General features: G+C 43.1%; 1 protein-coding gene and 1 long non-coding RNA gene across 4 annotated transcripts in view; one reads left to right on the top strand and one right to left on the bottom strand.

Moving 5' to 3' along the window:
- Window positions 1-24,828, top strand: part of RAB11FIP4 (RAB11 family interacting protein 4) — a 211,065-nt gene that overhangs the window by 142,205 nt on the left and 44,032 nt on the right. The window contains exon 1 of one of the 3 annotated variants that reach the window (XM_048817607.2): window positions 20,575-20,704. The exons of the other annotated variants lie outside the window; for them this stretch is intronic. The gene's annotated coding sequence lies outside the window, so the exon portion shown is untranslated. Of the gene's footprint in view, window positions 1-20,574; window positions 20,705-24,828 lie in introns of those variants that run through there. 3 annotated transcript variants of the gene reach the window in all.
- On the bottom strand, window positions 15,212-21,264 carry LOC142069027 (uncharacterized). The gene is made up of 3 exons (XR_012664887.1): window positions 21,161-21,264; window positions 19,099-19,197; window positions 15,212-16,924 (listed from the first exon to the last, which is right to left on the bottom strand). It is a non-coding gene; the product is annotated as an uncharacterized LOC142069027 (long non-coding RNA).

Here is a 24,828-nt window from a genome sequence, read left to right as displayed (position 1 = left end):
CATACATATAAGTCCGTCTCTATTCAGCAGATCCCTACTTCAGCAAGGTATTTAAGCACATGTGCTTTAATGCTTCATCCTTCAACGGGCTGAGTGGCCTGGCCTTTGTCCAAAATCACGGCACAGACTCCACCCTCCTCCCGTTTTGGCCCTACATTAGTACCTTTGTCAACAGCATTGAATGATGGTGCCTACTAAGTCAAAATGTAAATAATGTCAATGAATCGCTATAAAACTGAATCGCTATAAAACTGAATCGCTATATAACCCCTGCATAGTTCCCGTGTTTAACCATAGGAAATTTACTTCAGAAGAATCATTTGTACTAAAGATGTGCGAGTTTCCCATTTGTTTAAATCTTTTTGGCCAAGTTCTGTTCTCACAGTTCTCCATGGCATTACTCTGGATTTATGCCAGTGTTAATGAAATCAGATTCTGGTCCGTAGTCTTAGATTGTAAACTCCTGGGGGCAGGGACTGTCTATTTGGTCTGTGTTTGTACAGCACCTAACACAGTGGGGCCCTAGTCCATGACTAGGCTTTGAATAATAAATAATAATTAACCCTGATACTGTATTAAGAATCCTCATTATACTGCTTGACAGAGGCTATTCTTGGACCTTTTGGGGGAGGGGGGGGAATCAGTAAATGCTCCTAGTAACGCTGGAGTGCCATGGAAATCAGTCTCTGAGCACTTACACCCCAGTGGCACAATTTCTCATGTTCCACTAATAAAGTATGCTGTTGGATGACATGCTGTCTGGAGCGGCTCACGACCATGAGTGCCAGTCTCAGGGCAGAAACCCCAAACTGGTGGTATGTTCTATAATTAGATTTCACCAACCCAGTAATCAGTCTGAACTCCTCAGACACTATAACGGTCTTACCGTGGAGTCACAGTCAGTCCCCTTGGGCACTCCAGTCTCTCTTGCCACCCAGGCAAGCTGAACTATGTGATAGATGGTCACTTTACAACAAAAATCACAACAATATTCAGGTTAGTCCCAGTCCCAAAGGACCAGTTACTTACCCCACATCATTTGTACTTAGATCTGAAACCAAGGACAATGCCTGTAGCCAATCCTGTAATAAACTAATTAAATATTTATTAACTGAAACAAGAAATGAGAGTTAATTACAAGGTTAAAACAGGAAACATATACTCACACGCAAGTTATAGTCTTAGCTTTAAAAAAGTAATATAAGCTTCTATAATAAACTTGGCTCCACCCCCCACCCCAGAGCCCCCTCATTCACCCCAAATCCCTCATCCCCAGCCCCACCCCAGAGCCCACATGCCCAGCCAGAACCCTCACCCCCTCCCGCACCCCAACTCCCTGCCCCAGCCCAGTGAAAATGAGCGAGTGAGCGAGAGTGGGGGTGAGCAAGCATCTGAGGGAGGGGGGATGGAGTGAGCAGGAGGTGGGGCAGGGGGCGGGGCAAGGGTGTTCGGTTTTCTGCAATCAGAAAGTTGGCAACCCTATACACAATGCCTCATTTGCCATCAATGGGCCATCTTGTGTGCAGGACAAGCTTTTTCTCTTAATTAGTGCTTCTCTTCCTCTTTGGTGAGTTACACAATTATAGAGGTTTACTCATACAAACACTCAGTATAACTTTATACCATGGGCTACAGAGGTTATACTTGAGATCAATACATGCAGCGTCCTACACTAGTCATAAGGTCCAGACACCAAACACATTCTTACAACTCAGATATTTATTGTAACTATACTAAGCCACAGGTAACCCAGGCTGGTTTCCAGCTATGCATTTGTCAGTGTTCAGTGAGGCCCTGGGCCTTGACGTGAGCTGGCACCTGGTTTGCCAGCATCACATTGGATTTCAAAGATTTTTATTTATAAATGAAGCTTCTTAGCTATGACAGAAAAACTGCACTCTTGAGTGCAGCTCTCTACCATCCCAACAATGTGCATGAGAAAAATGCTTCAGAGTGAAATCTGTAATCTGAAGTCACCATAGGAGGCTCTGGTGCATATTTTAATGGGCTTACAGAATGCCTAAACAGTTTAATTCAGCCCTTTGCAAAAGCATTAGCTGGACAGAGAGCTCCCCGAGATCAGCTACACGGCTTTTGTTTCATTCCTCCAATGAAAATTTAAAAGGAAGTGGGGAGGTGAGTCAAAATCCTGGACACCTGGTGAGGCATAAAGCAAGAGGGATCAATGCTAAGTGTATTTCAGACAATTTTTTCATGCAGGCATCAGGCTTAAGGTTAATGCGTATGTTTTTTTATCCTGAAACTGAAATACGAGGTGGTAGGGAGTTTTTAATTGCATGAGTGGGTATTTAGAAGGATATTGTGAATATGACTGGAATATATTCCCCTTTTATCCAAGGGGAAGATTTTGACAAAAACCTCTGTTTAGACATGGCTAACTAAAAATATATTAGATTTCTCATTGCAAACACCCATGCTTATTAATAGCTAATATTTTTTAAAGAACCATCCAAGTCCATCTGTTACAATTTCTGACTCAAGTACTGAATGTTCAGGACTTTTGAGAGGTTTGCGACAATCTCTGCTTTAATTGTAAAGATGTTTCAGGCAATTCTTTGAAAATGACTGTAGAATTTTTCTGAAGCTTAGACTTCCTAATCTCTTAAATGCTCCGGTCAGTAAATCCTGGGTCAGATTCTCCTCTTGGTTAAGCCAGTGTAAATCAGCAGTAACTACACTGAAGCCAATGGATTTACAGCAGTGTAAAGCTAGCATGAGATCAGAATCACACCCAGTGAAGTTATTGCAGATATACACCAGCATCAGATAAAATAGACTTTTACCTTTATCAGTAAACCAAGAATTTGGACGCAGCATTGAGAGGTTGCATACAAAGTGAGTGATTAATAATACTCGATTTTTGAATTGCCACTTGTAAATAGGACTAGCCGCTGGATACAAGATTTATGCACTGGGAAATCTACAAGATAGAAAAGCCTAGATTTTTCTCACTGGTCACAGGATATCACCATTGTGACATGTAAATCCAGATGACAGTGCATTTATCTGGTTGTTAAACAATTACCTCCTTAAGAGTGATATTCCCATGCGGAGTTTAGGGTCACCACAACCCCTGGAGTGTGACACAGATTGATTGCAAACCTCTCCACTTGACTCGCTTAGCCTCTTCTTGCATGTTACAATGAGGAGATGAAGCCCAGAAGAGCATCCCATTTTAGAAGAATCTGCTGCAATATTAAAGCTGCCATCACTTCTTGTATTGTCACAGGCAACTAATGCATTTTGCTGATGGGCACTTCCTATCAATCATTCCTCATGAAAGTGACTGACTTGCTCTGTTGATTGACAGCTATGATACTGAGGTTATTGTGTGTAGGCAGTCAATGCTCAGGAATGTTTTTACTTTTCCTTTCTGCTAGTCTGGGAGGGTGGGTTCTTTGTGTCCGAGGAGGGTCTGTCTCGAGCTAGGCCTGCCCAGGGCAAATATTAAAATGTTGCTCTGCTTAGAAAAGTGATTCTGGGGGGAAAAGAACCATCCGCAGGGAAGAGGAAGGTCCCATCTGTGCTGTCACTAATTCTGCACTACCTCATGTCAAACTCCCTCGCCACTCTAATGTTACACTGGGTATGAAGCAAGTTAGGTACATAGGTACAGATCCTCAAAGGTATTTAGGGTCTAAGTCCCATTGAAATCAGTACCTTTGAGGATCTGGGCCATAGGCACTAGTTCAGCAAAGCACATAAGTACATGCTTATCTTTAAAACCATTGTCACTTAAGCACCTGCTTAAATTTAAAAACACCCTTCTGTGCCTGGTTAAATCAGGCCCATAGAAATTAAATCTTAAATTAACTCCCTGTCTCAAGTCTCATAGTGTGTTTTGCCTTCTCAGCATCTGTCTTTCAGATCATGACCTCTTTGGGACAGGGACTCTTTTCATATCTTGTGCAGCTCCAGTCATGTTGTCAGCACATCATAACGAGCAGTAATAAAGTACTGAATCTCATCTCTGTGACAGGGCAATCATCCAGCTGTAGGATGGGTTCTTCCTCTCTTCTAGTTACTGTATCTTGTGTTTTGGCAATGGGATGGGGTAGCAAGACCTGAGTGTGGGGCCCAGTGTTATAAGGGATCTAACTGGTCTGGACTAATAGGAAGGCTTTGTTCGTCCTTGGGTGTCTGGGCTGTCTCTGCAACCCTAAAAGCCTCACTTTGGGCTCTCAATGAGAGGCCTAAGAGAAGCAGCAGCGTTTTATTTAGCAGGGTTTTCTCTGGCAAGGCATTTGCTCATTTTCGTTTTCCCTAGTAAAAAGGCAGCATGGTCTAGTGACTAAGGCACTGGCCAAGGGCTCACAAGACCTGATTATGGGCGTTGCCACTGGCCTGCTGTATGGCCTTGGACAAGTTTCTTTGGCCCTAATCCTTAAAGGTCTTTATGCACCTGACTACCCTTTGATTTCAACAGGAGTTAGGTGATTAAATACCTCTGAGGATCCAGGACACTCTGTGCTGGTGTTTCCTTCCCACTCTTTATTTGTCTTTTCTATTTTCAGGCTTGACGGAATTCGATTTTCTTTTTTTAATGATTGCAACAGAAATATTGGTGTTTATTTTCGGCACTTTTTCTGATGTTTATCTATTTAAATATTCACAGTTGTGGGAAATCAAAGGGGGGGTCAGACAATAATTACTTAATGACAGTAGATATCGAGATTCAAAAAATTAAAGCTTTATAGCCATTAAAACGCAAATTGTCAACTTCACATGTTAATAATGTACAAAGGAAATATCCTTAAATCAAATCCTAATAAGTTCTCAGGCAGCATTTGTCTTACTTTGCCTAGCTGTACATTTTAATTATTCCTGATGGATATTTTTTGGTCAGTTTGCGTGAAACCGATGTGTACCAGCATTTACTGATAGAAATCAAATCCTTCCAAGCCTGCCTATTTTTCAGGCTCTCTGCGAGAGGGACAGTCTTTGAGTCTCTGTATAGTGCCTAGCACAACAGGGTCCAGATTGGTATAATGGTTTGGAGGACTTTTAAAGGCATTTTCTGGTTTTGTCTGACTTGACACATTTTCTTGCGCAAAATAAACCCTTCTGCACAGAAGAATCATAGACTTGGCACTGCTGTATTTACCTTGGACCACAGGGAATGAGAACACAGTATATAAAAGCAGTCCTCCGTACTCATTGGATGCAAGGAGCTGAGACAGTCCTTGTGGGAAATTATATAGTAAGAGGTGACCTCGTTTTGCTTTTTAAGAATCCCATCGGTAAGATGAGTAAGAAGGTTGCATACAAGCTGAAAAACTGATAACGATAAAAATTCTCCCACTAAATGTAGATAAAACAGAACTCGTATTTTAAACTCAAGTGCTAAATTCTCTGCTTAGAATCCATAGACTCTTATACATTAAGGCCAGAAGGGACCATCATGATCATCTAGTTCAGAGGTTCTCAAATTTATTTGATCAGGCCCTCCTTATTTGTATCTGTCGTCATTTATGCACCCTGCACAAACACCTATACTGCCTCCCAGCTCTAGGAACTACTAAATCTCAGAGGTAAGGGAATGTGCTGTGGATTACAACCATCCAGAATGCTTGGCTTGTAAATGCTTGGTTTTGTGTATATCTCGAAGAGGTCAGGCTAGAATCCTCTTCGCGTACCTGATGATAACACTATACATATATGAATTTTAAACTATGCTTATTTAGTATTATCCCACTATATAGATGTGAATCTGAAAATCATTATGAAATGTCTAGCAGACACTATTCAGACACTATAGGTTTTTTCTCCATATATTAATAGTTTGGTGGTGGTTCATTTTTAGAGAGATGCCTGAACATGCCATGTGAACATTGTACCTCACAAACATTCAGTTAATCCTCACAACAATCCTCTTGGCTAGGCAAATACTATTATCACTATTCTAGGGATGGGAAACAGAGGCACGTGGCAATCAAGAGACTCCCCCAAGATCACAGTAAGTCCCTGTCCTGTGCTTTACCCACCAACCTTCCTTCATCCTCAGAAGTAAGGGACACACAGTTAGAGAGTACAAAAGAGATGCTATAGTTGATGGTAATAGCATCAGTATGTTCTGTCTGAATTTACAGGGTATGTGGTGTGAACAGTTGTATAAGTTCATTGATCAAAGACACACTAAGGCACTTGATGCTTTACATTTCTCTTCCTGGATATATATTGTTTATCAAGATGATTTAAAAAAAAGAAAATGCATTTTCTAGATGATCTAAAATCTCATAGACCCTGTCCTCCTTTGGAACATATTGTACATTTTATTACATCTTTGCTGCAACTTTCCACAGAAATAAAACTTTGATGTACAGCGTAATTTAATTGATTGGAATTACATATTGCCAGGCTTCTGAGATATATATGGAGATTTAACTGAAGAGAAGAGAGAAATTTGCTTTGGACATGGATCAGTTTTCTGGAGGCAACGATGAATGAAGGGACTCTACTCATATTTTTGCTCCCTTAAGCCCCCACCTAAATTCAGTTTCCACTTTCATCTATCAGGCAATGTATGTACACGGTAGCCCATCAGAAACCAAGTATTTAACAGTATACAATGGGTACCTCCCTATATTGACAAAAGTACTATTTGAGAAAAATACTCAGGGGTGAGGAAAATACACCCTTCTTCAAAATTTACAAAGGGGGATAAAGTTTTTATGGTGGGGAGAGAGTTTTTGGGTGTCCTCCACAGAAATATTTTAAATAACTACTGTACTGATGTATATTTGGAATTGTGCATGATGTGTGGTGCTTTCTGGTTTCAAAATATTTCTCGTCACAAGTATTTTAATATCTATTTTAATCAGATAATAGGGAACAAATTATATATGAAAGATCATAGAGCTTGAGACAAAATAATGTCCATGTTGCATATAAAAAAATACCCATTGGCAGTCCAGTTACAATAAATGCTAGAGTCAGAATCAACCATCTGATCATTATCATCATGTGCTTTATGGTCAAGGTGTCAGTCTAAACAGAGGGGAAATTATAAAATATACAGATGAGCTTTGAGTACAGTGGGTTCATTGTCCCAAGAGAAACAAAGCAGTGAAGGGAGGTCTCAAGTGGTTTGGTTTTATAGCTGCTTCTGCTAAAGGCAAATTCTACAAGCAAGCAAGTGCAGATTGTCTCTGTTATTGATTGCTACGCTCTTTGCTTTATTGAGACCACATGGCACACTTTTTTTCTGTTGCTGCCTCTTATTAAAATGGACAAGGAGGTATCAATCAACATTTGAAAAGATGAGTCCCGAGAGTCCCCTGGTGGCATTTTCCTGGCCTAAAAAGAGGCTTGCACATTTGATCCATGGATGCTTTTAGTGCATTAGTAAAACTGAAACGTCACTTCCCGAGATGGTCTTGTAAACTCCAAGAGTTTTGTGTGTTACACACTTAATGGGCCAGATCCTGAGAGGTGCAGAGGACCTGCAAGGCCCTCTGATTTCAGCATTGCTTGGCAGTGCCCAGGATTTAGCCCCCATCCTCAGCCATAATGGGGAGAAAATACATATATGATTTTATTTCAAGCTAGATTTTACTGCCTCAGCAAAGGATCATAAAATTATTTGTATTCACAGGGGCTGTTTCAGCACAGCTGGATTATTCCTGATGTTGGCAGTAATCCTGAAATAAAAACCCCTGGCCTGTCTCAGAGCCCTAGATCCACATGGAAATATGGTAGGGAGCCAATTCCTGCATTCTTAACCAAGCGTCTAATTCCACATTTCTTATGCAGCCAAAACTGCAATGATTCCAATGGGTTTTGGTTGAGCAAGCAATGCAGAATGTCTCCCCAAATGGAAGAAATTTAGGATTCAATCCTGCAAGGTTCCAAGTACCTCCATCATGGTGCAGTGTCCTCAATTCCCAGTGACATCAATGGGAGTTGAGGGGGCTCAGCAGCACCAAGATCTGGCCCCTAGTGCTATTCTAAAACATCATTATGGAGATATGGCCTTCAGAGAATGTGTATTTCTTTAGATCCTTCTGTAGATTTGTTTTCCTCTATTTAAAAAAACCCTCCCAGCTTCTGTAGGTACAGGCTCACTCCCTCTGAAGCAAAGCAATATACAAAGACATCAGTGAAATAATGGTACAATCAGAAGAAGAAAGAATCCCTTTAGACTAGGTGATCCAAATCTCCAGACCACCACACCATGCTCCTGTCCCATATTTACAATACCAAAGCTCACCAAATCATTGTCACTGGAGAGCAGCAGCCTCAGTTTTGTTGATACCAGACAGAATTCTGTATACACAGGGAACACAAACAATCACCATCATTTCATGAAACCAGTGAGTACAAATTCAGGGCCTGATCGTGTGCTGAGTCGGACTCAAAGGTCCTCAGCACTTCATAGGATCAGGCCCTCATGCAGTAGGGACTAGTTTATACATCTGATATACAATGACTTTGAGTAACACCAGGCATTAATTTGGCCCATGCTCTTCTCATCTTACCCTCGTATTGATTGTAGCTCCTGGTGGACTGTAGAACTCTGTGGCCTCTGGCCAGTTTGATGGTTTGTTATATTACTTATCAGCAGATAGTCAATTATTCCTGTCCTCGCCCTCTGTTTCCTTTTTTCTTTCTATTACTAATTGGTTATATCACAGTTGTACAAACTTGGGGCAAATTTTATATACACATAAACATGTCATTGAGATACACTTGGCACTGAACTTTCCATGTGATACATTCTACAGTTGGGGGTATGGGGGTGTATGGGGGTGGGGGGGATGTGAGAAAACCTGGATTTGTGCAGGAAATAGCCCGACTTGATTATGTAAAGAGTTGTCACTTTGGATGGGCTAGCACCAGCAGGAGAGTGAATTTGTGTGGGGGGGTGGAGGGTGAGAAAACCTGGATTTGTGCTGGAAATGGCCCACCTGATGATCACTTTAGATAAGCTATTACCAGCAGGACAGTGGGGTGGGAGGAGGTATTGTTTCATATTCTCTGTGTATATATAAAGTCTGCTGCAGTTTCCACGGTATGCATCCGATGAAGTGAGCTGTAGCTCACGAAAGCTCATGCTCAAATAAATTGGTTAGTCTCTAAGGTGCCACAAGTACTCCTTTTCATTCTACAATTGGCAATTCTTCTTTGTGGTTCAAGTGAAATTTAGAAACCTACAGAACAACACAACCTGGCTTAAGTGAACCACTCAAGGGACCAGCAAAACCAAGTGCTCTTTAGAAATAGGACCATATATACTTCAGGCTCATCCCCCTCTGGCCCCTTTATGGTTGGTAAAAGCTCCAACAGCCTCATTTCCAGCCAGGAGGCACTGCAGAAGAGAGCCATAAAGGATCCCCTTAGAAAGTCCTGGCATACGTGATGTGGCAGGGCAGCAGTGCTGTGGCCCACAGGGCAGCCTAGGGGGATCCACTGTAACTTACACAGCCCTGCAGCTTGAGTTATGCCAGAGGTCTCTGCAGCCCCTAGAGCAGCTCACCATGGGGAAGGTGCAAAGGTATCTTAAAGCCGCCTTAGCCCTCCCTCCCCCTGAACTGCAACCTCTGTACTGTGCCCCTCTTAGAATATCACCCCAGGTACACATTGGCTTCTGCAAGTCCCTGTGCCAGTTTGGGTGGATCTGGTATGTTGTCTCCACTTAAATTGTACTGGAAGTCTTGGGGTTGCTTAAAGTGGTCCTTGAAGATGGGGGTTGTCTCTTGCAGGTGGCCCTCAGCGCACGTTTCATTGTCATGTCATCTCTGATTTAAAACAAAAAGTGAATTACTCCGCGTGAGTGCTCCCTTATAATAGCTTGTCCCTATAATGACCCTGTCCCCCGAGAAACAATGGGACCACCAGATCTGAGGCTGACTTTTGTCTCTGCCTCTTCTCTATGGCCCTCACGCACCTTGCCTGACAGCACTCACTGGGGCGGGACAGCCCAGATGCACTGCCTTCAACGGGCTCCGTGATAGCCGTGAAATCTCCCCTAATTCAGATTACCATGTCGATTGCCAGGAAGGACGAACAGTCCAGCAGAGCTGGTAAACGCTGCCAGACACAAAGCAGGATGTGGGTGTGACCACTCTTAGCTACGCTTCCATCTCTTGTCTAACCAGTGCAGCTTTGCCTCCTCCACTGAGATGTACAGTTGCAACTTCTGCTCCCCAAACACAACCCCCCCGTTCCCAGCTTCAGGGTCAGAGCTAGGTTTCCACCCTGGGTTCATCTTGTGTGTTTGTGTTGCATCAGCAAAAATGCATACAGAAACGCGTAACTTCCAACAAAGGCCTGAGCCCATGTGCCATAGGCTGACAAAGCTCTCTTTGAAGTTAGTGGTGGTTTTGCTTCCCATTCAGTGGTACTTTTGCCTCTTTAAGGATTACCGCCTTGAGTCCCAAATGGCATCATGGGACGTGGTTATTCCAGGAGCGCCTCAGCATGCAAGGAAAGTGCACACACTGCACCAACCTGCACAAAGGTGCATCTGGTCAGCTCACCAGCTGGTGCAGGTGGTAGAGCCATGGCTCCGCCTCCTCCTGGCTCCCGTTGGGGTGGAGCTCCTAGAGTGACAGTGCTCAGGAGAGCAGAGTGTTCCGAGTCTTATCTAGTCCTGGTGGAGGTCGGCACAAGTGAAGCGTGGCTCTTTGTATCCTTCCCCTTGCCACACCCACACAAGGCCCAGGCACAGTCTGGCTCTGTAGTTTACAAAGAAGACAATTGCTTTTTAAAAAGTCCTATAGAATCAGATCTCTTTCTTTTAAACGCCCGCCCCCTCCCAATTATACTCCAGTCCAGCCTTGCAAAATCCTGCTGGCCTGTTCACATGGGGCATGTATTTTTGTTTGTTTGTCTGAGGGGTTTTTTTGTTTTTCCCGCAACGGACAAGTAAAACAGCATTTGTTTGCTTTTGTTTTGGGCAGTTCTTTACCATCTTGGCAAATGGAGGATGAAATAGATTTTGTGTCCGAGCTGGTAAATTTTCATGACGATTTTGCAAAAGGCTCTTTAGCTGCAGACTGACAGCCACTATTACGAGGCCCCCTTCAAACACTGAAATGAAAAGCCTTCGTGACCCAGGTCTGCAGATGCAATGAAAAGTACAAATCAGCTGCTTGTCAGAAGGGGCTGCCTGTCTTCGTTCCATAATCTGGCCTTTGCAATCATTTGTATTGATGCCTCGACCCAACCGCAGCCTGCCCAAGCTTCTGAAGAGGAACACAAGACAATCTCCAAATACAGTCTCATTAGGCAACTAAAATTTAACCTACTGGCAGCAGAGAGGTTGTGAGCCCCTTAATCCCTAGAGATGTTAGGACTCAGTTCCCTGAAATAGCTTTAAAATGTAACTGGACGGAGTATGGTTTGGGCCAATTTTTGTACAGATTTGCGGAGCTGATACTAATGCCTCTCCCCCCACCACTACTGCTGCCTTTACAGGGAAAGTCTATCGAAAACTCTTTATTTGGTACATACTCATTGATTTGCCACATTGTCTGCTCTATTCCCAAGGACAGTATGCAAGCAAGCACTCTGCTCTTATTCATGGTGATGGGAATCGAAGGGAGACTAGGCCCCCATGGGGTAAAAAACTAAATTGGAACATCGGCTGCTAAAATAAGTCTGTTTGCAGATGCTTGGGTCTGTTTTTTTTTTTTAACAGAATCAACATTCCACGGGAGACATTTCCGCGTTTGATGATACTGCTGCTCACTGGATTTCAGAGCCAAACTCCTCAACTTGTCCTGGGAGATGCAAAGAGGTGGAGGGGAGGGGAGAGAACTGCAGAAATGTCTGAAAAAGCTCCATCTGGTACAAAATGCTGCAGCATGTCTGCTTAGCCACCACACCAGTGCTCCCCCCTACACATTGACTCACCAAGGAATACAAAGTCCACTTCCAGATCCCTGTCCTCCATATTCAAAGCCTTCCAGGGGAATGGCCCTAGCTGTCTTAGCATGTGAGCCCAAGCCCGTTGAAATCAATAGGAGACTTTCCATTGTCTGCACTACACACTGGATCAGATCCTTAGGCCCGGCTCTTCAAAGGTATTTAGGCACCTAACTCCCAAAGAAATCAATGGGAGTTAGGCACCTAGATACTTGTGAAGATCTAGGCCATAGAGACCCACTCTTCCTTTTTGACCATGACCTAACATCTGTGTTTCATCAGAGCGATGAAATTGGAGGAGGCTCATGAAAGAAATGAGAGGCTGTGGAACTCACTGTCACAAGAGGTGAGAGACCACAAACATAACCGCCCCCCCCCACCCATCAGCAAAGCCTGTGCCAGTGACCATGCTGGTCCTTAGAAAGCCCTTCCTCAGAGTCTCTTCAATCCTCACCTAACCCACTTACCCTCTTCTTCCCTGCTCTGTCCCCCTCACCCCTTCCCTTCAACGTCCTCTTGCCCTTCATTTTGCTTTCTGTTTAGCTTGTCCCTTCCTAACTAACCTCCCCACCCCAAAATTTTTTGGAATAATATGGTGTTTACTGCCATCCCCTTGTTCACTCTGCTTGCGTTACATCCCTTTCCTTCACCCTGGGTCTGTCTTGTCTATTTAGATTGTAAGCTCTTTGGGGCAGGGACCACCCATTACTCTGTGTGTGCACAATGCCTAGTGCAATGGTGCCCCACTCTCGACTGGTTCTTAGGCACAACCATACAGAACTTTAATAACAATAATAATTTACACCCATCAAATTCCATTTGCTTCAGAGGAGTAGCTCCTGATTTACATGGGTGGAAATGAGATCAGAATTCAGGGCAACTAATTAGTGGTCTGGAACATTACATGCTCTTTTAAGCAGGGCAGTTATCTGCATTAGTGATTTGAAGAGAAGTTAGAGAAATTAAAAACAAAAAGATATTGTTACATAAGTATATGTGCTAAGTAATCACACATATTCAGGCAGAGAGAGATTGATTAAAGGCGCTTGAATCATGAATGGAGTTGCCAGTTTTCAGGAGATAATTAAGATATGTCTTTGGCCTATACAATCTGATGATCTCATTATCTTCATTATTAATTAGGTTCTGCTCCTCATGTTTCAGCTCCAGTTTCTTGTCATTATCATGACTAGCCTGCAAGTGAAAGGCTGGTGGACTTGAGAGAAACAATTCTCCTTCTGACTCCAGTATAGGGCTCTGTTCAGGGGGTGATAGGGAAGGAGGCGCCAGCCTTAACTCAAGAGGTTAGAAAAGCAGTTGCTGGGCTTTGTATGAGATCTGCAAGGCATCATACAGTGAACCTTTCAACAGCCTTATTCTGTGAAATATTTACCAGGCAAGAGATTTGGAAGTCAATGGGAGATGAAATTGGTCAATGCCTCCAAAAGTGAAGCCAGGTGTAATTTAGGCCCCTACGTTTAGATTTAGCTGCATCATTCTAAGCACCCAAATTTGAAAGTTTTGCCCTTTAATTTCTCAGGATTCTGCTGAGCACGTCCTATGAGGTACTGGGGGCTTTCCACTCCTATCAAAGTCAAGAAGAGTGAGGGCGCTGAAAACCTCCCAGGATGTGCTTCAGTTTTCTTTTCTGTAGTGTAAGGATAATGATATTTGCCCACCTCCTAGGCATGGTGTGAAGTAGCCCACGCAAACAGTGCTAAAATCCTGCCGTTGCAGGAATATCCCCAGGATCATGACCCCCACCCAGGGTAGGGTGAGACTCTAGCACAATGTCTGCACCAGGGTTTATGAAGTGCTGAGTAATGCAAACCACTGCAGGCTGCTCCAAGAGACCAGTGTGTATGAACAGCAAGACAAATGGCATCATCATAAATTAACCTTGGCTCCTCTGCTCAACTCACAATAGGTACTGGACAGGATTCAAAGTACACAGCACTTTGAATGCAGCACGTTTGGTGGGCTGAATTTAGAAAAGGACCCAAACAGAGCGAAGAGGGAGGCTGACCTATTGCTGTTGGCAGTGTTTTTAGAGAGGAGGGTGCCTTACAGCTGGGCACAGCACAGGCATTCTTTGTCATTGTACAGCTTTTTGAAAAACCAGAAACGAGGTGATTCAATTTATGACACTACAAAGCACGTGATGCTAAAAGTCTGTATGCACATGCATGTGCGTGCACACACACAACCTCCTCGTGTGCTATAGGATAAGTCAATAGTGTACTAATCTGGACATCCTGCTTGGCTTATTACATACCAACCCTCTGCAGAAGGGTAGACTGCCCCCGACACTCAGATATTAGGGGGGTGAGGACCATGTCGGTAACTAGATAAGAATAAAATAGCACTGTACTTTTGAGCATCAATGCTATTTTGATTCAGGAGCTTTTAACTGTGCCACTTTGTCAGGATGTTACCTGAGTGCCAAAGAGTTGGTAACTGCCCATTTTCATGCATGGGATTTCACTCCTGGGAACTATTCAATCACTTGTCAATATAAGTAAACGTAAGGACCTATGAGCCAGCTATTTTGGTACCATGCAGCTTGCAATGTATTGCTCCAAATCTGCGCCTTTCTGAGACCCCGTGGTCATCAATAAGCTGCACAAATACAATGGCCATTTGGAACTTCACAGTGACAAGGGACAGAAGTCAGATCCTCCAGAAACACAGACCCCCTACTTCTTGGGCTAAAGGAGAAAGTCTGATAGAGGTCCATTGTGCCTGTAAGGCCATTGTAAGGGGCAGCACTGAGGGAGACACAACACGCATAGGGGCGGGGGGAGGGAGGGGCACTGGGAGGCATTCTCCTGGACCTCCCCTGTTGCACCAATGGGAGACTAAGTTGTGAAACCTCTTTCTAGGGGAGCAACACATTAGGGAACTGGGCTGGAGCCATGGTCTGATACTCCCTGTCTAGTAGAGGCAGAGAACAATTTGGTAGCAGCCCCTGCATTCCCCAAGTGCAGGTGTTGCTATTCTGGGCAGCTTTGCACAGGCCATGCAAGTGGGTGCTCCTTACCCCTCCCTCCCAGGTGCATGGCTGCCATCTTGCTATTCGATGTTAGCAATAAAGTGTCTACGACACACACTTGTGGAGTTCTGCTTCCTTCCAGGAGAAGACAGCAGTGCTCATCCAGTACAGTTTGTGCTGCATTCCTCTCCATAAGGGACAAAAAACACAAACCAAAAAAATATTAACAAATATTAACATATTTATGTAATTGTGAAATATGAAGGAACTGAACTTTCATATCAGTGGAGAGGAAAGACAGAGCATAACAACCAACGCTTAATCAGAATTAACTTTAATAAGAGAGAGAGAGATGGGCCTATCTGGTGGTTATATTTATTGCTTAATAATGTTTTCATACAGGCATGCCTTAGCACGCAGTGAATGGTTAAGAGTCATATATTTTATAGGAATTTTGTTCAGTAACACTTTATATCAACAAGACATTTATAAATTCTTAATTATTGCTATGTAATACATTACACAGCCCTGGGTAGCGTACTTCGTAATAAATTGAATTCATATATTAAACATTAGTATACATTGTCTTAACTTTCATATCTTAAAATAATATCCTTTTCAATTGGCTTTATCTTATCATCTGTTAAACATTTATTACTTGTACACATCAGTCAACACAAGTTATTAAAGAATATATCTGCATCTAGTAATCATTTTACAAATATATACAAATGCATTGCACTGTGTACCTTAAAGTAATACTGGGTATAATCAATAATAACAACAAAGACATTTCCTACTTGTATCTGTGGGGTAGCTATGAAAAAATGTATTATGCAGGTAGCTGTTTTATTTATTACTGTTATTTATTCTGGAATGACTATGACATACAATCATCTCTTTCAAACTGAGCCCTGTAAGGCAAAGAGGTTCGAGAAGTTTTCTGTTTAATAAGGAATGAAAGTGTCAACTCCTTCCAAACCTTTCATAAAAAGTGCTCCACCATTATTTTAGATCAGCAAACGGAAAAAGATATGTGGGCAAATTTCTGCTCTTAGTTACACCATTGTTCATTGAGCGTAGAATCATAGAAGATTAGGGTTGGAAGAGACCTCAGGAGGTCATCTAGTCCAACCCCCTGCTCAAAGCAGGACCAACATCAACTAAATCATCCCAGCCAGGGCTCTGTCAAGCCAGACCTTAAAAACTGAGTAACTTCATTACTCAAAGCCAATTGAGTTGCACCAGTGTGAGATCAGAATAAGGCCCATGTGTGTTGAAATGCCACTCTAAGGAAAAAGGCTATGTTCTGCAGATCTGCACTGTGGATGTTCCGGCTCTGGAGCTTGGGCTCTCAAGCGTAGGGGTCAGGTGGTCTTGAGAGCCTGAGCACCAGCCACACATTGCTATTTTGAGTCTGTTAATCTGTGCTGGGAGACTTGCTCCCAGCTGCAGTGTTAGACATACCCTGGAGGGCTCACTGTGAACGCAAGGATCTGAGCATGGAGTTCTTAGTGCAGGAGTGGGGCCTAATAGGCAGCTTAGTTGTATGTATGTGAACAGTAGTGTATATTGGCTTGATGTGCATGTTTCTTTTTTGCAAAATCCCTTCATTAAATTAAACCTCAGATTAGATCTGAAGCAATGTCTCCCATCCCTCATCAGAAAAGGAAGTATTTTCAGTCTTTTGTTAAACCGATTAAACAGTTTCAGAAGCTAGTTCTGTTAATTGCTTTAGGCTTTGCACAAAAGGGTTGAGGCTAATTAATTTCTTAATTTTCTTTCTTTCTTTTGAATTAGAATAATTTTTAATTTATAAAAGAGTCATCTTCTATTATGAAAACGAGAACAGATTCAGGCAGCATCTGTAGCATGCAACTTTAAGACAGTGAATGGATTTACATGGCAAACAGACATCAGTATAGTCCAGCTTCAGTGATATACTCCATTCTAAACTCCAGTTGTAGTGTGTTAAGAGCTCTCAGAAGTTTTGGGTTTCCATTCATTCTTTTCCCTCAATGAGGCTTAGAAAGCTTTGATGGACTGAGGGGAAAAAAAGCCAATAGAAAGGATGTCATGGGTTGGGTAAAACATATATGAATTTAGAAATAAACAACAACAAAAAACTGGAAAAGATGGTGAAGTATGAGAGGAAAGAGAGAAATTTCTGAATAACCAGAATTCCCTGCATGATTCCCTGAACCAGAACCCTCCACTATGTGAATCCTTGAAATCTTTCAGAATTCCCTATGGCCTTGATTCAATACATCTAGTGAACTGGGCACTGGACTGGACTCTGTAGATGTGGGTTGTATTCCTGCCGCTAGCATGAATCTGCTGTGTGACCTCGGGCAAGTCAGTTCCCTTTTCTGTACTTCTGTTTCACTCCCACCCTTTTTCTGTCTCCTCTGCATAGACTGTCTGGGCCCCAAAGGGTTTACAGCCTCTTATAGTGTGGGTCCAGTGACTAGCACAATGGAGTCCAGATCTTGGTTGGGCTTCTAGGTGTCACTATAGGGACTTTAGCATGTAAATCTAAAGCATTTAATGCTTCGCTTAATTGGGGTGTATAGCTAAGAACTAGAGTTAAAAATTCAGTAGTGGCTCTTTCAGTGGTAATATCAGCAAGACTTCACAATTGTTTTAAAATGGCCTCAGTTAACTGGGGGGCAGGTGGGGTGGGGGCTGACAGTAGGTTTCAGAATGTGGCAGCTTACAGGGGAAATAATTGTGTACTGGATCAGTCTTTTCTTGTTCAACTCCTTAATTATTATTGGTTTCAGAGTAGCAGCCGTATTCAGAGTATTTGCAAAAAGAAAAGGAGTACTAGTGGCACCTTAGATTAAATTGGTTAGTCTCTAAGGTGCCACTAGTACTCCTTTTCTTAATTGTTATTGCTGTTTTCAACTTCCTTTGGGCCACATTCTGCCATATGATACACTTCAGTGTGGTATGTGTCTAAGGACAGAATTTGGTCTGATGACTGCAATTTTATAGAGGGTGATCAGTTGCTACTATTTGTCTGGGCTTGAGTCATCCAATGCAAACTCACAGAAACAGATTTTTTTTAATGTTTTTGTTTTCATTTCTTGATTTTGGCCCATAATTTGCTAGCATACAACTGTGATGAGACATTGTGAAAAAGGAAGTTGCACAACTTCAGAAAACTAAAGTGAATTCAAGGTTACAACTTCTGTAATGTTTTGATCCCTTTTTGTATTTTTTGCTTTTCTCCTGCTGCTCACATTACTTACAATGAAATGGAAGGTTTCAGAGTAGCAGCCATGTTAGTCTGTATTCGCAAAAAGAAAGGGAGTACTTGTGGCACCTTAGAGACTAACAAATGGAAGAACACAATACGCTAAGTGTCCTAAGCATATTTCTTTTGATTTGTGAGACAAGATGGGTGAGTTAATATCTTTTATTGGACCAACTTCTGCTGGTGAGGTAGACAAGCTTTTGAGCCACACAGAGCTCTTCTTCAGATCTGGAACTCCCAGGTCACAGCAAAATGCAAGATGGAACAGATTGTTTAGCATATGTAGTTAGCACATATTGTAAGGGACCATTCAAGGCAGAGTGGCCCATTAACACCTTGGCAGCCATAGGACAAAAAGAGGGGGCTAGTGGGTTAAAGATTGTTGTAATAAGCCATACATCCATAAATCTTTCCCTTTATATCATACTGACAATTTTTAAAATGATGCAAAATAGTGTTGCATCACATTCACAACGTAATGTTTTTGTTTCATCTTATTCTCAAATAAATATAAAAACAAATGTATAATATACCACTTGAGGTTCTCATTCGGGGCTTGATCCTGCAAAGCCTTGCTCACCCAAAGAGTCCAATTGACTTCAGTGGAGCTACTAATGCTACCCCTGGCCCTCATCCTTCAATCATGCAATTGACTTCAATGGGACTATTCACCTGAAAGTTAAGCATGCATGTATGTTTTTGTAAGACTAGAGCCATAGTAGCCAATTAACTTTAACAAGTATTCCTCCTGAAACTCACCTATAAACATTCCTTTGTCCTTCCCTGTTTCAAATCTTTCTCTTTAAGAATGTAATAGTTTTCAGATGAGTGACTGATGATCCTCTTGTACCATTAAGAGATATGTCATGACATGAGACAAGCAGGGTAAATTGATATCTTTCCACCTAGCCTCCTACCCCAATCTAGGAGAGTTGTTCCTTGACTTGTCCCTTCTTACCTGCCACCATTCTGTTTACCAGATGATCTTCATTTTCCCCAGTCTCTGGAGTCTGGACATACTCCACAGTCATGGGCTGCTTCTGAATACAATGGTGTTCTGTGATTTGTTTGGGAGCATAAATAAATGAATACAATCAGGAATCAGGGTAAAACAATGGAAAAGAGATTTCTGAAAAGGCAATTGCTTCTACTAAAAGAAGGAAGCAGGTATCACTGTCTTTGGCAATTACAGTGTGGCCTGTAGCCTGATTTGGCTGGCTAAGCCACTGTACCATGCTGTGGGGTATCAGTAGCCATCCAGCATTTGCTCCATTGCACAGTGGTCTAAGATCTTTCACCTGTGCCTCAGAGCAAATCAAATTCCAGTGCTTGCCACTGTCCACACTAATGCATGTGAGATCCAGGCTTTTTAATTTTATTTTTAAAGCCAAACTTAGATTCTCAGGAAGCCAAAGCAGCTCCACGTTTTAACATTTGTATTTAAAATATTTTCGGATCAAGTGAGAGGCACCAATGGAGATTTACAAATAGAAATTACAAGGGAGTTTTTGAAAGTTTCATCAAAACAAATTGTAAAAAGTGGTCCTTTCATAAGGTGCACCTGAAGAAGTGGGGGGTTTTACCCACAAAAGCTTATGCCCAAATAAATCTGTTAGTCTTTAAGGTGCCACCAGACTCCTCGTTGTGCTTTCATAAGAGTGGTAGACTACAAAAACTGTCTAAAACATAGTCTCGATAGGAAAGCATTTCCCTCCCAACTTGTGAGATTTAGGAACATAGATCATGAAAGTGTGTGGGGTAAGGTTGGTTTGTTTGGTCCCTGCACTCCGAACCTGAATGATGATGGCCCATTAACAAATGAATCCGTTCACCAAGGTCAGGGAGGCTGAATGAATTTGACACCTGGTTTGGTAACTTGTCCTGCCGGCTTTGCAAGGCTGACCCAAACACTCCCCACAAAATAGGGTGACCAGACAGCAATTGTGAAAAATCGGGACAGGGATGTGTGTGGGGGTAATAGCCTATATAAGAAAAAGACCCAAAAAGCGGGACATCTGGTCACCCTACCACAAAAGCCTGTTTGGTATCTCACTAAGCGGGTGGGAGACGCCCACACACAGACCTGTTCTCAGGCTAACTCACACTGTGCGAGATGCCCCATCTGGGATTAATTTACTGTGGTTCCGGAAAGGGGGTTTTTGCTGAGTGTTTCAAATCTCCCTTGATGCTGGATTGAAAACGCCCCCCGGACTCGCCCTGCCCAGCCTGGGAGCAGCCCCCAGCCTCCGAACTGTTGCCTTGAGTTTGAGCCGTGAATGACCTCCCCAGCCCCTCCTCTTTGGAATCTTCATACGCCCAGCATTGTGATGTCACGGCACTGATACCGAGCGGATACAATGAAACCCCGGCTCTCCTAGCAACCGCCAGCGGGGGCGTGGCTTTCGCGCTACTCACTGTTGCCTAAGGTGGGGAGAGGGGAGACGCGCGGGTGCTGCCGCGGAGCGGGTGTTCCCAGCTCGCTGCGGCTTTCCGGGCGCCGGCTGCTTCTCCCTGCCCCCTTCCGCCGGGCTGGAAGTGGGGTGAGAATCCCTCCTTTCCGCCAGGTAAGCCAGGGGGAGAGAGGCAAGACAGAGGCTCAGGGAGAGGCAGAGAGAGCGACAGGGTGGAAAAGAAGAAAGGGACCCGAGAGAGGGAAGGTTGCTGCAGCCACCTCCCTCCGGAGTGACCCCAAGGCGGAAGTTTGGAGAGTAACAAGCCGAGGGCTGTGTCTCTCCCTGGGCCTGGAGTCGGGGGTATCTGCTCCTGGGTAAGGCTGCTTAAGCCGAGCTTCGCTGTTCCGCAACTTCCCCCAATTGATCACAGAGAAGGGAGAGGCTTGGGCTGGTTCCCCACGGCCCTGAGAGAGCAGGAGCTGGGCTTTCATTCACCTGCCTCCTCTTGTTTCCCTCCGTTCCCTTCGCTGCTCGCCAGGCTGGCAGCCCTTCCCCGAGGGGTTGGAGAGGAGCTTGCTCCATTTCGCCCGCAATTCTGGGGGTGGGGGCAGAGGGGAGGGCACTTACCTGTTCTTCCGAGGCCCCAGTGTCAGGCGTCGGGCGCTTGCAAGCGGAATTCGAGAGGGGCTTGAGGTCTGTCGGGACTGGTCAGTTTGCTGCTGTGTGTCTAGTGATAAATACACCGATGACCATGTTGCAGCCTGGAAGCAGATTATGTAATTTCTACAGATCTTTACTTTGGTCTACACAGGGTCACTTACTCTTGCTATTTTTGCAGTGGGCAAGGGAAAGCTTCTCTCTGTTCCATGACTTTTCAGATTGCTTGTGGTTTTGGTTTTTTTTGCTTGTATCATGTCTTTTGAAGTGGTAGAAATCCCGGCAATAAAACTTAAATATCTAAACTGTTAGCCTGCTTTGATACATACATTTCTTCTCCCTCCCTCCCCCCACCACTGCTTTAAATACATGACATTGGAATGTGTAATAATAATCACACCCATACAACCCACCCCAGTAATAGCGGGTGATCTTAGCTAATATAAATGTGTCAGTAGGCTACTACTGTTGCGTTCCAAGAATACTTTAAAATGGGAAAATCATAAAGTGGTAGGGGATTCTGTCAGCATTCAAACATGATAACCTGGGGGCTTCAGTGAAGGCGTGTACCTGGGTTTCTCATTGCGAGAGAGTCAATCTCAGTAACGCACTGTGCCCCAAAACGTTTCAATCTCTGTCATTTTGGGGTATTTTAAGTAACTGTGGGCTGCTGAGTCTGAGGTTTAAAGCTAAAAAAGTTACTGTTTATGTTTAGAATCAAAGCCACAGACGTATCAGAATTGTAGCCTGAATCTCAGGTCCGTATCATAGGCATCTCTTGTTATATTAGCAAACCGATGGGATTTCCATAACTTCTTTTTAAAACCTTTTTCAATAGCACAATCACGGTTGTGATTGTATCTACCTTCGATAAGCAGGCTGGTGGAGTAGACTGTCTTCTCTGAATAGCTTCTGAAAGAAGTATTTGTAATGACACTTACAGAGATGTCTACACTATGCTTTACAGCTGTGTGTGTTAATATGATAAAACAACTAAAAATTGAAGGGTAGAGGCATACCCTATGTTGATGGAACTAGAATTTGTGATAGCCCTGATCTTAGCATTTGTGTTTCTCGCAGGTGGGGCGTTACAATGTGGTTTATATGCAGGCCCAGCATTAATATTTCTTAAACTAGTCTAATTAGTCATTCAACATTAAGTAAATAATCTTAAAGAGTAAGTGAGGAGGAGTTTGTTTGTTTTTTTTAAACAGGCACTGCAGATGGTGAATTGAGAGTTAGGGAGGATATTAGGGCATAATTTTTACAAACCTTAGCTTCTACTTTCATTTTAAAGATTACACTCCCAGTTATGCCTGTGTCAGAGTTCTGTACCGCATAGCCAGTAACTTCGTGTTAGCCCAGCCTTGTAGCAAATAGCACCATCTTAAACAGCTGCAAGGACTGAGAGCTTACTCCCTCCTAAGAGGTATCAGAGTTTAGGTGGGACTCTTTGATCTCGAATGTGAGGTAAACTAGGGTTTGTCTACATGGGACACCCAGGGAAAATTAATCCAAATTAACAAAAGGGGTGCATTTAAACTGGTTTAGTTAATCTAAATTAAATCCCTGTATGGATGCGGTATTCTAATGTAGTTTAACTAATCCACTTGAACAGGTCATTCAGATTAACTTTCTTGCAGGTCCACGTGTAGATAAGCCCTAGCTATAGCCCCAACCAAAAATGCATCTTTAATCATAAAAAGAAAAGGAGGACTTGTGGCACCTTAGAGACTAACCAATTTATTTGAGCATAAGCTTTCATGAGCTCACAAAAGCTTATGCTCAAATAAATTGGTTAGTCTCTAAGGTGCCACAAGTCCTCCTTTTCTTTTTGCGAATACAGACTAACATGGCTGTTACTCTGAAACCTATCTTTAATTATATTTGCCATGCCCTCACCAACACAGGCTGCTCACCAATTTGTTTCCCAAGGCAAGATTTTCTCCTTGTGCTATGGAAATTGTGGGGTGTTCTCTCTCCAAACGCTTTGGGTTTGAAACTGTTCATCTTCCCCAGGTTCCCTTCCTCTCTAGTGAGTGCAGTGTCACATAATCCATCCAGGAGTAGGCAACATCTCAGGAGTAAACAGCTTCAGTTTCCTTCTCTTTGCTGGAGTCCTTGGCAGTCTTGCTATATGACCTGAATACCAATGGTGTAGACAAGGATAGGCAACTATTCTAGAGTGCAAGGTCTTAAGGGCAGGGACTATCTTCTAATTATGGGGACCTTATCAGAGCCTCTAGTCACTACCATCAATAATAAATAAAGTGAAGGCTGCAATAGGGCAGGCTTTGAATGGTGGTAAAGCTCCAGTTAAACAATGTTTGCACAGAGCAGGGTAGTGTAACTACTCTTAATGTGTGTGTGAAACTTAACAGTTAAACTTTAGCTGCTGCACTACTGCAAAATTCCAGTGTTGATGTGCTGCATTGGCCCGAGAGTGACCAGACAGCAAGTGTGAAAAATCAGGATGGGGTGAGAGGTAATAGGAGCCTATATAAGAAAAAGACCCCAAAATCGGGACTGTCCCTCTAAAATCCGGACATCCGGTCACCCTAATTGGCACAGTTTAACCTCCTGCAAACTGTGGCTTATAGTGGAGCAGTGTCTACAATAGGGTTTACAGTAGAGCAGAGCAGCTATGTTGTTGTGGTAACTCTGGTGGTTAAAACTCTAACATAAAGGAGCCCCGTAATCTATGTCCCCAATCCTACATGCTGGGCTACATAGACCACTCCTCCATGATCGTTCATATGACCTAGGCTCGGGTATAATGGTCCACCCAGCTGGAACAGCTTCCAGGATTGGGACCTAGCTTAAAATAAGCAAGTGTAACAAACAAAAGAAGCAAATGGGGAACAACAGCATTCTGACAGCAGTGTTTTGTTGTTCGGATGCATTCTGCTCTTTTGCAATATTAACAGAATGTTGGTGGTTTTTAAAATTCTCTCTCCCATCTTCTCAGCCATGCGGTACAGAAGTGGTGACTTGTTTTGTATTGTTGTATGATTTTATGATAAAATCAACAGTAATCATAACTTTAAAAAGTAAAGTTCCCCCTTTCCCTGCATTACTCTGTCAAAAGGCAGCTGTTCACACAAACTGTGATGTAACAAGAAAGGTGAAGTTTCTGCATGTAAGAGGCTAAATTAGCTGTATTCTGTGATAGACTATGCCTAGAAGGTTTCAGATGCATCCGATGAAGTGAGCTGTAGCTCACGAAAGCTTATGCTCAAATAAATTGGTTAGTCTCTAAGGTGCCACAAGTACTCCTTTTCTTTATGCCTAGAAGGGCTTATTACTTGCATAACTGTCTTCTATTGAATGCTACTTTAGAATTCTGCTGTAGTTGTGTTCCTTTGTGTGCAAAAAAAAACAAAAAACCCCAACAACCCCACAACAGCAACAAAATACCCCAACAAAGGCATGTTTAACACACTACTAAAGAAGTGGAGATCACAGATCAGAAAAGAATAACCACTTCCCACACAGACGCTCACCCTCCTCTTCTCCACACTGTTTGGGCTATCCACTCCCTTTGAGAGATGGTTTTCCCAAGGGCACAAGTTCATTGTAGTTGCTCTCTGACCAAGCCAGTATTTGTCTGCAGAAAACACATGTGTACAGTGAACTCT

Source organism: Caretta caretta, chromosome 14 (assembly GCF_965140235.1).
Source record: "Caretta caretta isolate rCarCar2 chromosome 14, rCarCar1.hap1, whole genome shotgun sequence".
NCBI lineage: Eukaryota > Metazoa > Chordata > Testudines > Cheloniidae > Caretta > Caretta caretta.
This window is presented reverse-complemented; position numbering and strand designations above follow the sequence as displayed.